General features: G+C 33.6%; 1 protein-coding gene across 1 annotated transcript in view; it reads left to right on the plus strand.

Moving 5' to 3' along the window:
- ADAMTS6 (ADAM metallopeptidase with thrombospondin type 1 motif 6) overlaps positions 1-17,166 on the plus strand; it is a 286,548-nt gene that overhangs the window by 116,230 nt on the left and 153,152 nt on the right. The gene's annotated exons all lie outside the window — the stretch shown is intronic.

Raw genomic sequence — 17,166 nt, forward strand, 5'->3', positions numbered from 1 at the left:
TGTAGTGAGATAATCATCCTCACTTCTTTTTAAGAGGATCTGCAATTTTTAATATTTACTTTACATCAATCTGTGCCAATGAAAAACCCATCCTGTGGCTTTCTCCAACCAACAAATGGCAGTAAAACCTTTTCTTTGTTCCAGACAAATGGCAATAGTAAATATAAAAACCTATTCATATGAAGGGAAAGATATCTAGCAGCATCTCCCCTTACTTCAAACATTGTGTTCCTAAGACTGAAAGACAACTTGTCCTTAATTAGTTGATCTTTAATGTGTTTCTTATATAGGTAAAAATTAAACAAAATCACCTTTAAGCTGGGTGTGTTGGCACATACCTATAATCCCAGTGGCTTGGGAGGGTGAGGCAGGAGGTTTGGGAGTTCAAAGCTAGCCTCAGCAACTTAGCGAGACTCTGTCTCTAAATAAAATATAAAAAGGGGCTGGGGATGTGACTCAGTGATTAAGTATTCCTGAGTTTACTGGTTCAATTTCCTGGTACCAAGAAAATAAAAAACAAAACAAAGCCCAAAAGCACCTCCAATTCATTCACAAATTACTATTTTTTTTTCAGGAAATTTCTTTTCTACTATAGAGACTGTTAGCAAAATAGCAAAATAGACAGTCATATCTGTTAACAAGAAAATAGGGGGTTGGGATTGTGGGTCATTGGCAGAGTGCTCACCTAGCATGTGCGAGGTCCTGGGTTCGATCCTCAGCACCACATAAAAATAAAATAGATATTGTGTCCAACTACAACTAAAAAATAAATATTAAAAAAATTAATTAGATCTGCTTTAAAAAAAAGAAAATAGGAAAGAACTTTAAAGGATAATGATTGTTTTTAGCTAAAACAGCAGCTATTTGCAACAACTTCTAACATTTGTAAGATTTAGGTTTTATGTATTTTTTGGGGGGTGGTGAAGTTGATGGGAAAAAAAGAACAAATAAAAATATTCACTATAAAATTGCCTCAGAGGTTATTCTTAGGATAAATTTATAGTTTGGCTTTTTATTTTTTAAGTACACAGTAAAAGTGGGTAAATTAGCTGTATTATTTAAAATTTTTTATTAAATGGTATTGGTTAAGTTTTCTTTAACACACTAAGATATCTGGCTCCCTAATGACTGTCATACTCGTAAACAGCCATACTTGATTTAATAGTTTCTGTTAGATTCAATTATATCTACAGGTTCGGACAAATAATGAATGAATAATGCATGTGTGAAAGCACTGTTACCTTATGGAGTCACAAGTTAGTTGGTATCTGTACATACATCTTAGTTGTTATTCTTTTTGTACTTAAATAGGTCAGCTGAGGATTTATGTGTCTTTGTATCATTTAATAAGATTCAAACTGGGCTATCTCTCAGGCTTCCTGGTTTTGTTTTGAGGTTTTATTTTTTGGCCTGTGAATAAATCCTTTGGGCTGTTTCTAAGATGGATGGTTTAGACCTCATGTAGAAGAGTTGTGAAGTAAACTATGCAACCCAAGTTTTATGTGCCTTGGAGTAACTTTCTTTCACAGTTAATTCTTATTTAAAAGTGAGAGTACTAAAAACAGGCAAGGAGAGCTCACAAAATCCTTTAGACTGGGAGCCTGAAGAATCCTTCCATTCAAAAATGTTATTTGACAGAGGGAAAAAAAAAACACTTTCTTTTTCCCCATTTCCAATTGATTACTCTGTTGCTATCTTCTTATGCCTTTTTCCATAGACAGGGAGGTAAGATATATTTAATATCTTATCTTTTCTAGTATGTCAAATTACTATTTGACCAGTCCGTGAAAAATCTGTTGGGTGGATGAAGGTCCCTTTATTTGCTTTTAAGATCTTAGTGTTTAGCTTTCAGAAACTCAACAGCTCAACTCTGGCACAATTGATACAGTGATAGCTGCATTTTAATGATGTAATGAATCATTAACGATGGCATACTCTTTTGTTTTTTCCTAAAACAAAGCAGTAGCCATAGGAAACATATTAAGTTTATTTTCCAGATCCAGTATACTGATTTTTTTGTGATTTTTTTTTTGTCAGTTAGTAGAGTGGATAGTGATATGATATCTGTAGATTTGTTACAGTGAAAGAATTTTTGATCATGAATTACTGAGAAAAGCCCTTACTGATTCACTTGCTTGAATATTTTCTAACTTTTAAGAAATTATATAAATGTTTTTGTACTCAATATGTACTTGTGTAGGTATATAATATCCATTTTAAATAGTTCTGGATAATTTTTTCTTTGGCTAGGCCTTTGTAACCAGTTTTATTTCCTTCTGTTATTTTGTGAAACCCAGAAATTAGTTTCCTTGTCAAGTGAAAAATTGAGGCTTATGCTATATTTAAATGACATGTCGAGCTTTAATGTAGGCTATAAGCCAAAGGCACTTAATGAAACCATATAGGAAAGAATGTTCTTTAAAAGATTTTTAAAATTAATTATATAGTTGCTGTGGGTTTTAGAAGTTGAAAAATTACAATGTCAAAGAAGGGTGCCAAGAATTCAACCAGACATCTAGCATATCAAGAAAGCAACCTAATGTATCCAGCTCTACAAAAATAATATTAAAAAGAAGTCTTAAATATTCATTTTTAAAGGGATACATATTGAGGTGTATATCACTGAAGAGACAGGATGTCTAAGATTTGCTTTTAAAAGAAAGGAAAAAAGAGAAAGCAAGAATAGAAACATCTTGAATTTTATAATCTTAATAATGATGTATGGCAGTTTGTAGCAGTAATCTCTCTACTATGGTATATGTCTGATTTTTTTTCACACGAAAAATGAATAGGCCCTAAGATCATAATTTTTTTATTCTTTTTAGTTATATATGACAGTAAAATCTATTTTGACATATTTATACAAACATGGAATATATCTTATTCTACTTAGGATTCCTGGTCTTATGAGTGTACATGATAAAGTCATAAATTTTTAAGATGTGATTTAACTTATGTATTGTGATTGAGTGAACTTTAACTCTGATTTTGACAGAATTTTGAAAAATATTAAAAGTATTGAAAGCTGTAGGGAAATATTGGGATCTTGCTTTTGAAAACAAATATTAGTATTTTTGTCTTAACAATAAGGATGTATTTTTGATAGAAAATTGGTTAGCAGATGCATTTTTTTAAAAAAAGAGATAAATATGGCAAGGGTTCAGGAAAATAAAAAATTAGATTACATGTATTAGGATTCTCTTGCTACAGTTATCTGTCATCCAAACTTCCCTTTTCCTACTGTAAGTACTGATGTGTCTTTAAATGTTTAATCAGTGTGATTTCATAATAGAAGGCTAATAATAACGGACAAAAAGTTCTGTGGGACTTTTATGTCTTTCTATGGTTTTAGTATTAGAATAATATTAGTCTTATGAGTTAGGAAGTATTCTGTTTTTTAGAAGAGTTTGTATTCTGTGAGTACATTTTAAAACATTATGGAAATGTAATTTACGTGTAATAAAAATGCACCCATTTTGTGTACAGGTTGATGAGTATTCACAAAGGTAAATAACAATGTGACTAAAATCACAATCAAGATATCAACATTTCTATTACATAAAAAAAGTCCCCTCTTCCCCTTTACTGTTTGTTAATCTCTATCCACCTTCCCTCCCCCTGTCCCAAACAACCATGGATCTACTTCTTGTCACTATAGACTAGTCTTGTCTTCTCTGTAGTTTCTTTCCTTTTCTTTTCTGCAGACTCTGGATTGAACCCAGAGATGCACTACCACTTAGCTACATCCCTTGTCCTTTTTTATTTTTTTGAAATAGGATGTTGCTAAGTTACAGGCCTCAAACTGGCAATTCTCCTGTCTCAGCCTTCTGAGTAGCTGGGACTACAAATGTATGTCACAGTGCCCAGCTCTGAAGTTTCACTTAAGTGGATTTATACAGTGGGTACTTTAATGTCTAGCTTCTTTTCTTCAGCTTAATGTTTTTGATATTCATCCATGTTGTTCTATGTGTAAGAAGTTCATATGTTTTCTAAATAGCATTCTATATCATATCACATGTTGTTTTTTTAAATTATTTTATTTGTTCTTTTTAGTTAAATATATTCAAAATATATTTTGAATATATTTTGATATATCATATATGCATGGAATATAATTGCCATTTTTGTGGTTGTACGTGATGTGGACTTATACTGGTTGTGTATTCATATATGAACATAGGAAAGTTATGTCTGATTAATTCTACTATCTTTTCCATTCCCATTCCCCTTCACTTCCTCCCATTCCCACTTGTCTAATCCTGTGAACCTCCATTCCTCCCTCCCCCCTGCCTTTTGTGAGTCAGCATTCATATATCAGAGAGAACATTAAGTCTTTGGTTTGGGGGGATTGGCTTATTTCACTTAGCATGAAAGCCTCCAGTTCCATCCATTTATCAGCAAATGACATAACTTCACTCTTCTTTAAGGCTGAGCAATATTCTGTTGTGTATATGTACCACATTTTCTTTATTTATCTGTTAAAGGGCACCTAGGTTGTTTCCATAGTTTGGCTATTGTGAGTTGAGCTGTCTAAACATTGATATGACTGTATTAATATAGTATGCTAATTTTAAGGCCTTTGGGTATAAACCTAGGAGTGGGATACCTGGGTCAAATGGTGGTTCCATTCCAAGTTTTCTGAAGAATCTTCATACTGCTTTCCATAATGGTTGCACCAATTTGCAGTCCCACCAGCAATGTATGAGTGTACCTTTTTCCTCACATCCTCACCAACATTTATTGTTGCTTGTATTCTTGATAGTTGCTATTCTGACTAAAGTGAGATGAAATCTCAATGTAGTTTTAATTTGCATTTCTCTAATTGCTAGAAATGTCGAACGTTTTTTCATGTATTTGTTGATGGATGGTATTTCTTCTGTGAAGTATATGTTTGGTTCCTTAGCTCATTTACTGATCGGGTTATTATTATTTTTCTTTTTGGTATTGAGTTTCTTGAATTCTTTATATATCCTGGAGATTAATGCTCTATCTGAGGTGCAGGTGGCAAAAATTTTCTCCCATTCTGTAGGCTCTCTCTTCATGTTCTTAGTTGTTTCCTTTGCTCTGAAGAAGCTTTTTAGTTTGATACAATCGAATATATTGATTTTTTTAAATTTTACTTGTTGTACTTTAGGAGTCTTATTGAGAAATTTGGTTCCTAAGCCAAAAGATTTGGGCCTACTTTATCTTCTAGCAGGCACAAAGTCTCTCGTTTAATGCCTAGGTCCTTGTTATGGTTTGGATGTGATGTGTCTCCCAAAAGCTTACATGTGAGATAATGTAAGAAGGTTTGGAGGAGAAATGATTGGGTCATACCCTTAACCTAATCATTGCATTAATTCCTGATGGGATTAACTTGGTGGTGGCTAGAGGCAGGGAGGGTGTGGCTAGAGGAAGTGGTTTATTGGGGACGTGACTATGGGTATATATTTTCTATCTGGAGAGTGGAGTCTCTCTCTCTCTCTGCTTTCTGATCATCATGTAAGCTGGTTCCTTCTGCCACACTCTTCTGCCATGATGTCCTCCCTCGTTTTGAGCCCCAAAGAATGGAGCCTGCTGCCTACAGATTGAGACATCTGAAACTCTGAGCTCCTAAATAAACCTTTCCTCCTCTACAGTGGTTCTGGTTCCTTTCATCGCAGCAGCAAAAAAGCTGACTAAAACAGTCCTTGGTCCACTTAGAGTTAAGTTTTGTGCAGAGTGAGAGATAGGGGTCTAATTTAATTTTATGACATATGGATTGCCAGTTTTACCAGCACCATTGTGGAAGAGGCAATCTTTTCTCCAATGTATGTTTATGACACCATTGTCCTGTATGAGATAACCATATTTATGTGGGTTTGTCTCCATGTCTTCTATTCTGTACCATAGGTCTTCATGTCTTTCTTGTTGCTAATACCATGCCATTTTTGTTACCAAAGCTCTGTAGTATAATTCAAGGTCTGGTATTGTGGTGCCTCCTGCTTTACTTTTCCTGCTGAGGATTACTTTAGCTATTCTGGTCCTTTTATTTTTCCAAATGAATTTCATGACTGCTTTTTTCTATTTCTATGAAGAAGCTTATAGGAATCGCATTAAATCTATATAGTGCTTTTGATAATATAGCCATTTTGACAATATTGATTCTGCCTATCCAAGGACATGGGAGCTCTTTCCATCTTCTAAGGTCTTTTTAAATTTCTTTCCTTAGTGTTCTGTAGTTTTCATTGTAGATCTCTTTTACCTCTTTTGTTAGATTGATTCCCAAATATTTTATTTTCTTTGACGTATAGTTTTCCTAATTTCTCTTTCAGTTGATTGATCACTGTTATATAGTGATGAAATTGATTTATGGGTGTTAATTTTATACCCTGCTATTGTGCTGAATTTATTTATGAGTTGTAGAAGTTTTCTGCTGGAGTTTTTTTGTTTGTTTGTTTGGGGGGGGGGGTCTTCCAAATAAAGAATCATGTCATCATCAAATAGTTATAGTTTTAGTTCTTCTTTTCTCATTTATATTTCTTAATTCTGTCTAATTGCTCTGGCTAGAGTTTCAAGGACTCTGTTGAATAAAAATGGTGAAAGAGGGCATTCCTGTCTTGCTCCAGTTTTTAGAGGGAATGTTTTCAACTTTTCTCAATTTAGAATGATGCGGGCCTTGGTATTAACGTATATAGCTCTTGCAATGTTGAAGTATGTTGCTACTATCTATAGTTTTTCTAGAGTTTTGAATATGAATGGATTCTATGTTTTGTCAAATGCCTTTTCTGCATCTATTCAGATAATCATGTGATTCTTGTCTTTAAGTCTATTGATGTGATAAATTACATTTATTGATTTCCATGTGTTGAAACAACTTTGTATCCCTGGGATGAATGCCACTTGACCATGGTGAACTATCTGCTGAATGTTTTTTAATATGTGATCTGCCAGTATTAAGAATTTTTGTATCTATGTTCATCAGGGATACAGATCTGAAATTTTGATCGGTTTCCTTGATGTGTCTTTGTCTGGTTTTGGTATGAGCATGATACATAGAATGAATTTGGAACAGTACAATCCTTTTCTATTTCACAGACTAATTTGAGTGGGATTGTTGTTACTTCTTCTTTGAGGGTCTGATAGAACTCAGCTGAGAATCCATCTAGTCCTGTGATTTTCTTTGTTGGTAAGCTTTTGTTGGTGTCTTCAATTTCATTGCTTGAAATTGATCTGTTTAAATTTTCTCTGTCCTTTCTATTTCTAATTTCATTCAATTTGTGTAGGGCATGTCTCCAGAAATTTGTTAATGTCCTCAGGTTTTTTATTTTATTAGAGTATAAATTTTCAAAATGGTTTCTGAGCATTGTCTATATTTCAGTAGTGTCTATTATGATATTTCCCTTTTCATCGTGGGTTTTAGTAATTTGAGTTTTCTTTCTTTTTATTAGCTTGGCTAAGGATTTATCAATTTTATGGATTTTTTGAAAGAACCAACTTTATATTTCATCCATTTTTGGATTTTTTTCTTCAATTCCATTCTGAGTTAAATTATGTCCTCTATTCTACTGTTTTTGGTGTTGGTTTGATGTTTTTTTTTCCTAGAGCGATGAAATGTAATGTTACATTATTTATTTGGTGATTTTTATATCCTTTTATGAATGAGCTCAATGCAGTGAACTTTCCTCTTAGCCCTGCCTTGATAGTGTCCCAGAGATTTTGATGTGTTTTATCAATATTCTCATTTACCTCTAAGTATTCTTTAATTTCATGCCTGATTTCTCCTGCTATCCATGTGTCATTCAATAGCATATTATTTAGTCTCCAGGTTTTAGAGTAGCTTCTGTTTTTTATTTTGTCATTGATTTCTAATTTCCTTTCATTATGATCTGATAGGATACAAAGTATTATTATTATTATTATTATTATTATTATTATTTGCTAAGAGGTGCTTTGTGGCATAAGATATTATATTCATTCATTGATGAATGAAGTATTCTGTATAAGTCTGTTAAGTCTTAATTATTTATTGTATTTTTAAATTCTGTAGCTACTTTATTTAGTTTTTGTTTGGAGGATCTATCAGTGGTGAGAGAGTTGTGTTAAACTTACCCAGTATTATTTGTATTGTGGTCTATTTGCTTCTTGAAATTGAGAAGGGTTTCTTTGATGTTCATAGATGCTCCATTGTTTGGAGCATAAATATTTGCTATTGTTATATCTTATTGATGTATAACTCCCTTAATCAGTATGAAATGTTCTTCTTTATCGCTTCTGATTATCTTTGGCTTGAAGTCCACTTTATCTGATATGAAGATCGAAACCCCTGCTTGTTTACAAGACCATGTAAACATGTTTTTTACCATCTTTTTACCTTTGTCTGTGGATGTCTTTGCCTATGAGGTGAGTCTCTTAGAGACTGCATATTGTTGGTTTTTGTTTTTAATCCAATCTGCCAGTCTATGTCTTTTGATTGATGAGTTTAGGCTATTTCCATTCAACGTTATTATTGAGAAATGATTTTTAATCCTGTCATTTTGATTTATTTATGTTTTTTTTTATTTGAATTAGTTTCTCCTTTGATTGACTATTCCTTTAATGTAGTTCACCCTTTGCTGGTTTTCACTTTTATTTATTTATTTTTTCATGAGTGTGTTTTATAGGGCAGGCTTTCTAGTTCTGAATTCTTTTAACTTCTGTTATTGTGAAACGTTTTTATTTAGTCAATTCTGAAGCTTACTTTTGATAGATATAGAATTCTTGGCTGGCATCAATTTTCCTTTAAAGCTTGATATATATTATTTCAAGACTTCTTAGCTTTGAGGGTCTGGGTTGAGAAATCAGGTGATATCCAGATTGGTATACCTCTAAATGTGACCTGTCGTTTTTCTCTGACAGACTTTAAAATTCTATTTGTATTTTGTATAGTACACATTTTCATAATAGTGTGCCTTGGTGTGGGTATAATTTTGTTTATTTGAGGTCCTGTATCCCTCCAGAATTTGATTTTTTGTTTCATTATTTAAGTTTGGGGAATTTTCTGATATTATTTTATTGAAAAGTTTATACAGTCTTTTTGTCCCAATAAATCTTAAATTTGATCTTTTTGGGTTATCTCATACTGGAAGTTCTGTTCATGGTTTCTTCACATCTTTTCTCCATGGTCAACTTTATTTTCAAGATTGCGTATTTTGTCTTCATTGCCTGAAACTGTATCTTCCAAATGGTCTAGTGTGTTGGAGATGCTTTCTTTTTTTTTTTTAATATCAAAGAAGTTTAATACGCTGCAGTAAAATAAGCGCCTTAAAAAGCTCATGGAATAGGTGTCAATGTTAGAGAAATCCCTCCCACACATCCTTTAGCTCCATACCCCTTCCCTCAAAACCAAACAAGAAAATCTGAAACAACACAGGAAATCCTTCCAAGCCTGAATTTCAGTGTGGGCCCCATCACCAATAACAAGAACACAGTTTCCTACATGATATAATAGGAAAGTAAAACACAGAAGCACAAAAAGCCTACAAAATTTCAATATTTAAGAGACTTGATACATATTCAAACTTAAAATAATTCCCACTTTTATACCTATATTGTTTTTAAAGCAACTTAATATATTTTAAAATTTCCATATATACACTCTCAAAGGTTCTTCAGGTGAGGTATGTAAACATTGTCTAATGAAAAATTTTCAATGTTTCAAACCAACAAATTCATAGCATACATTGAATTTTTATCCGTTAAAGACACAGTATCTTCCTACACTCACTAACATAGTGGAAATCCAGGCCCAAGGGACACACACTTATCTTCCAAGTTACCATTTGCAGAATTTTTTATTTCACTGCTTTTGGAAGGATACCTTCACACAGGCTGGGAGTACACACCTGGTACCAGGAAGGGGCTGGGCCGTCCAGAGGCCCTGATCTTGGGCATCTGGAACACTGGCTAAGTCTCACAAGACACCAAAAAGGAGCACATCTGGACAACTACAAGATTGACCTTGGCAATGACATCACTGGGAGGAACCAGAAAGACCTTTAAAGGAACGGTAGAGATTCATTTTAGAGCTTCCTGAATCCACAGCCGGATCAGCAGCCCCTGCCCTCACGCGTTCTGAAGGGTCATGGCCTAAAAATAAAAATCCACATGGCACCTGAGCTTCAGTTAAATTGTATGGGCCTCCTATGACCCCTTGGCCCTGCAAAGGCATTGATTTAGCCTCAATTAGGACCCTAGGCTGTGGTTTTAATACAGGTTAGGGTTGAATTTCTTAATATCATAATCCATATGGGAAAATAATGCCATTGAGTTCACAAAGACAACCAATGCTCACAGGCACTAGCCAATGACCTTGGAGGAGCTCAATTTTGAAAACTACTTGTTCCCTGAGGGTAAACAGCAGGCTTCTATTGAGATTAAGTGAGGCTAATAAGGGGATGGTGATGCTTTCTATTGAATGTTCAATTTGGTTTATTCTCTTCAAGGATTTTTTCTTGATTTTTTTTCAGAATCTCTATATCTTTATGGAAGTTATCTTTCACTTCCTATATTTTCTCTCTGATTTCACACCTTACATCATCCTTTACCTAGCAGTACAGTTTAACTATGTATATTATAAACTGCTTCTCTGACATTTTTTCCACTGGTGTGTTGATGGGTTTCTTTACTGAAGAATCTTGGTTTGTTTGGGTTGATTTGTTTTCTTGCTTTTTCATGTTATTGAGTGCCTACCCATCTTATAGTATGGATCTGAGGCAGTAGAGTTTCTATCCTGTAGACTTATTGTGTTCCTGAAAGTTTCCAGTAGCTCACCATTTATAGAGAGACAAATAATAACAAAAACCAATCCAAAAAATATATAGCATTAAACAAAGTAGTCCCTGTCATAATGTATACAATGTTAATTGTCACAATATGCAGAAATGATATGATCAGTTATTGATTGCAATAAAAATAGTAAGTTTGCAAAAGGTTTACAATTTTGAATGGTGGGCAGAGAGAGAAGAAAGGTCATATAGGAGGTGATGATTCTGAGGGAGGAGGAGAGAAGATAGAAGTAAAAAAGGAAGAGTGAAATAGAGAATAATAGACATTGGCTATTAGCAGAAGAAAGAGAAAAAGAATAGAAGGAAAGACATAAGTGAGAGATAAAAATATATGTAAAGTGGGGTTGCTAGAGTGAGAGAGGCAATCCAGTAGGCAGAACTCCTGGAGGCAGGGGTTAGTCTCAGGTAGACTCCAGGCTTTTCTCTGAATGCTGATTGATTTGTAGATTTTTAATCAGCACACCTCCAGAGCCTAGCAGTTGCCAGTGTCTGCTGGAAGATTGCACCCCGGGTATATCCTTTGGGTTCCATTCATCTGGTGGAGGAGCCAATTGTTAGTCCACTGTGTCACCTGTGGACCCCACATTTTCTGGTCTCAGGTTCAGTCTTGAAACTCAATCTCTTCTGCCTGCCCTTTTGAATTCCCAGCCAGGTGCATCTCTCCCAACCAGTCCTGCAGCCTATTGGCAGGGGAGAGCCAGGTGGGTTTCCAGGACCAATAGGCCCCTGTGTAAACTTCTCTCCATGCTTGATTTTCTTCTGTCATTTAGGCACACTCTATATCATGCAGTTAGTGTTTGCCAAGCCTGTATTTTGGGCCAAACTCTGGTTTGCCAAGAATTGGCTCCCCTAGCTGCCAGCCCCTGTGCCATGGCTGCACAATGGTTCCTTTCTCTGTCTCTGCATGCAGCAGGTAGAAATGGTACTTCTTTGTAGCACAAGGATATTGTGCAGCATGCCTTCCAGTTTAGTTGGATAGTGTCTTTGAACTCAAAACTGTACCCAGACATGTCTCAGGCCTCTTAAAAATGTAGGTTCCTTTAATTCCCTTATCCCTCCACTGTGCTTGAGGAGGGATCACTCTGGCTGGTGTATACAGCCACGGTGGCAATTGTAGTGCTGCAGATTTCTTCCTTACTTTATTACATCCAACCTCCTAAGTCTCTGATCTGCTTTGAATGTTCATTATTAAATTCCAGTGAATTCCCCCGCCCTCTTTTTTTTTTTTTTTTTGTTGTTGTTGTTGTTCACTCACTTTGCTGAGAAGCTGTCTATCTACTTACTTGATTTCATCCATGGATAAGCCAGGAAAGTGACCTTCTCTATTATACCATCTTGAAAAACTTCAGTTTCTATTAATTCTATCATGAAACTCACTGATTCTTTCCTTAATGTGTCTTGTCTACTAAAGAATTCCTCAAAAGCATTCTTTATTTCTGATATGGTGTTTCTAAAATCTAGCACTTCCTTTTGATTCTTTTTCAGAGTTTCCACCTCTTTGATAATATTACTGTATTTTCTAACAGGTAATCTGTCTTTTCCATTATAGCTCTTAGGATATTAATCATAATTATTTTAAATTCCTTGTCTGCTAATTGTAAAATCTGTGCCATATCTAGTCTGGTTCTGATGGTTGTTTATCTTTTTTGAATATATTTCAATATATTTCATCATGCCACATGAAGTATTAGGTAATAGAAGCTGAGATAAATAGTGTTTTAATGTGAGGTAGTAGACATTCTGTCAATAATTGTTAATGAAAGAATAATTGGTATTTTTTTTTTTTTTTTGAGACATGGTCTAGCTATGTTGCTATGTTGTCCAAGTTGCTTTGAACTCCTAGATTCAGATGATCCTCCTGCCTCAGCCTCTCAACTAGCGTGGAGCCACCACTCCCAGCTCTAAATGGTGAATGTTTTTGTTGTAAAGTTTAAAATGAATAATGAATTTTGTGGCTCCTTTAAAGCCTTATACCATTTGGAAGAAGAAAGTAAATTTACTTTTTCTGTGGTATGGATACATTTTCAGTTAATGTAGCATGATTGAAATACTTTGCTCTCTCAGTCAATTAAGCTTCAAAGCTATATCATGCTATTTTTTAAATCCAAACTATTAAAACCATTCCTGATAATATTATTTTGTTCTTTCTCTCACTTGAATTTTTAAAACGTTCTAAAATTGGTACATGTTATTAAAATAGTACCTTGTTATCTTTTAATAAATATTAAATTTTGGTTAGGTTAGAACCAATAAGAGACCAAAATTATGTGTGCATGCTTTCTCTCTCTCTTTCTCCACACATACATATAAATATATCTTTATTATATATATGTATATATATATATACACACACACGCATATATATTTATTATATATAACATTATGTATACAATATACATACACATTTTCATATATAAACATTCACATATATAGATATGTCCCCAAGAAGCTAAAGTAATAATAGTAATATAAGGACAAACTGTAGAAAAATTATTATAATAAAGTCTAACAACTAAATTATTTCAATAATTAAGACTTAACCATGATATGCATTAATGATGAAAAAATAGATAAGACCAGTCTGCATTTAGTGTCTGAGATTTCAGAATAAAATGTGTGTATAGACATGAATGTGTGTGTTACAGAAATAATAGACTCCTTAAAGCAGAATTTTATTACTGTCAACTTTAGGATCTTTGATAAGGCATTGCCTTTATTTTATTGAAAAAGCAAATGAGGGCTGGGGATGTGGCTCAAGCGGTAGCGCGCTCGCCTGACATGCATGCGGCCCGGGTTCGATCCTCAGCACCACATACCAACAAAGATGTTGTATCCGCCGAGAACTAAAAAATAAATATTAAAAACTCTCTCTCTCTCTCTCTCTCTCTCTCTCTCTCTCTCTCTCTCTCTCCTCTCTCACTCTCTCTTTAAAAAAATTAAAAAAATAATTAAAAAAAAAGCAGATGAATATGTAGGCAGACACCATTAACCTAACTGACTAAGAATTTTAGCTGCCTTGAACCCAATTAGCAACATTTTCTCCAAAGTACTAAAGGAAGATTATAATGGCAAACAATTCCTTTCACAGCTAACCTTCCTTGTCTTTGCAATGAGTGTTACATACACCCACATGTATAAACCACCTAACATCTTAGTATATTTCTAATAACCTGTTTCCTATGGTCTTTAGCATTTTTATATTTAGATAGAAGAAAAACTGTAAAGTAGTGGTAGAAGAAATGTAAATATATTATAGCGATTTGGCTTCTGGAAATCTAACTTTCAACTCACAAGTGCTTATACTACATGTGAACATTGTTTTGTACAGATACAGAAAGAGCTTAGGTATCAGATTCTGTGGGAACAACCCTCCTTAAATATCTTCTTATGTAAGTTCAGTATTGTGAGTTCATTTGTTCTAGTAAATTATATTTAAAGTACAAAAGTAGAATTGAACTCCAAACTCTGTTTTAGAAAACACATGAGCAAACTGTAATAATTATCTTGAGTAACTACTAAATCTAAGCATGTTTGCCAGATGTGAATATAGAAGGCTCTAAATATGTCCCTAAAATTCTGTGTTTGCTTTATTATAACAAGTGATTTATAGCCAAGATCATTATGAATAAGGACAGGTTACCAATGAAAACTAATTCTAAACAATATCTCTTTATTCTTTTGTGTTTTCCTGCCACAATGGGAAGGTCTAACTTTCAGATCTGATAGTTGTCACAATTCAGACAATATATTTTTTCATTTACAAAAGTTATTTAAGAAAAATTATATTAGGAAACTGTTCTATAATCTTGAAATTGTATATGTGTTAGATCTCTATAAAAACAGGCCATATCTATTTAGTCTTTCCTTTTGTAGCAGAAAAAGTACATGTTCTCTGTACTAGTGATTCTTTAACAGAATGCTTATCAGAAGTATCATTATTGTCTTAACAAATGCAATGCTGTTGATATATTAGCAATATGACTATCTTCATTTGTGTTTTAACAAGAATCTATAGATGAAATGAATAGTAAATTTATTCTCAGTAGGCTACAGATAACCTTTTCATTCCTAAAAATCTACTCTCCCAAACCAATTAAGAACTATATACCAAACTCAAGAGTAAGCTATTACCTTGTGTTAGAGAATGCATTATATTACATTCACAATGCTAAGTGTTTATATGTATAATGAAATGAGATAAAACATAAATCACAAATGAACTTATATATCTTAAAAAATAAAAATAGATAATAAACTCTTTTATAAATGCTTACCATAGCTAAGGAAATTTTTGTGTTAAATATGGATTCAAAGGAAAATATCATTTTCAAGTAAATTTATCTAATTTATATCTAAACTATTTGAGTAAAGTATGTATCAATATGTATCAGTATGTGACAGATTTTAAGTGAGTTATAGAAACTTAATTTAATGAATAAATCTCTCTAATAGACAGCTACCCCTTTGTCTTTGATTGATGATGCCATTTATTTTGATCCAAACTCTCCTCTTTTCCCCTTTTATTACTCATTATATGATATTGTATATTTTATTACGTTGTTCACCGTCAAGGAGGATATATACATATGATACTTCTCAAAATCTCTCAATGTAGAGTTTTTTTTAATCTAAAGATTTACTGAGTACCCAATTCCAGAGATTTACTGAGTAAATTCCAGAGATTTACTGAGATGAATATAGTGCATTTTGGATACAGTGATGATGAAAACAGATTCTAGCCTGGAAACATGTGCCTGCCTGCCTTCTCTCTCTCTCTCTCTCTCTCTCTCTCTCTCTCTCTCTCTCTCTCTCTCTCTCATTTTTCTCTACTGCTTTCTTCAAACTCTTGATCAATTATTTCAAAAATATTTCTTCAAGCTCACTCTCACTCATGTGTCAAAACAAAACAAAATTGTAAGGCCAGGTAACCAAACTTCAGAACCAAATCTATTGGGGAGGGTCATGCACTCAGAGGAGACAAATACTGCTAATTGGGGCAGATGATGAGATCAGGGTAAATGAAGAATCCTTTTATACGTTTTCTAATGATATAGTTGCAATCCTTAAGATTCTATGTTACTTAAAATACTGTTTAAGAATTTTGCTTTGCATATGAAAAAAATATACTAGCCACCAGTTTCAAACCTCATAATTTCTTACAGAAAAATACATATTTTTTGTCAAACTGGACAAAACAAATCTAATTGCATCATCTTTTCCCTTTTAAGCCACACTTTGAAGCCACTGTCTTCTCTATTCCTTTGGTTTTGGTCTTGTGTTTTTAACTTGTGCACAATGCATAAGAATCAATGGTTCTTAGTAAATGCCCACAAAACCATGGATAGAATAACACCTTGATAAAATAACTTGAATAAAAGAGTTCTATGTTTATACCATGCTACAGACATAATAAGTTTTCTTCTGAAATTAGTCTACTTCTCAATATTTTCTGCTATATAACCAATAGGGATTTTATTTAAAGCAAATTATATTAATGAATTAATTAAGCACATTGTATCCAATTTACATTGTGAGAACTTTGCTAGTTTATTTTGGCATCAGATTTTAGATCAAGATTCACTCAGGACATTGTCATTATCATGGAAGTCCTGTGAATAGCTTTAAGTGTTATGTCCCAGAAGGTGGAATATAGTGAAGTGGGGTTACTACCCAGGACTTTGATACAGTCCCCAAGACCAAATGAAATCACTTTTCCAAAAGAAGTATAGTACTGACCTGCTTCTTGAATCTCAAGAGGAAGAGCAATAAACAGGGGATTTAGTTACTGAGTATAAGGTAGTGTTGTTGTTGTTTTTTCTAGGAGAAATAGAACCAGAGCACCAGTCCTTACATTAACTCAAAAGATAGAATACAGCTGGACAAATAATATGCTATATTTTAATGCTTCTCAATAAACCTAGTAGCCCTTGATCTCTAAATTCTCCTTAACAATGAGCAGAATGGTACATTATTGTCTAAGTGAATTATATAATTCTAGTGTGGTAACTGCATGAACAAGGGAAGCAGAAAAAGACGAAGTACATCATGGTGAATACGGAACTCACTTCAGATTCTGTAGATCCCATGTTTTACAAGAGAATATTTATTAGTCCTGCATTTTAAACATGTGTGTCTCCTCAATTTATCCAAATTAAATCTCAGTTGATAGATTTTTTTAATCCATTTCACTATGCCTTTATGTCTACTTAGAGGCTATTAGATAATTGGTTTAACAAGCACCAGTTATTAAACTCTGACTGTATGCTTGGTCTTGAAAATAAAGCAAAATACAAAACATACTTTCTAATTTGTACTAGGTAAAATGGAATTCATTGTCAAGCTACACACAGGCTTAAAAATTTATTGTTAACAGTAACTTTGA

The sequence above is a fragment of the Spermophilus citellus genome (assembly GCF_964194105.1).
Source record: "Spermophilus citellus genome assembly, chromosome: 1".
In the NCBI taxonomy this organism is placed as follows: Eukaryota; Metazoa; Chordata; class Mammalia; order Rodentia; family Sciuridae; genus Spermophilus; species Spermophilus citellus.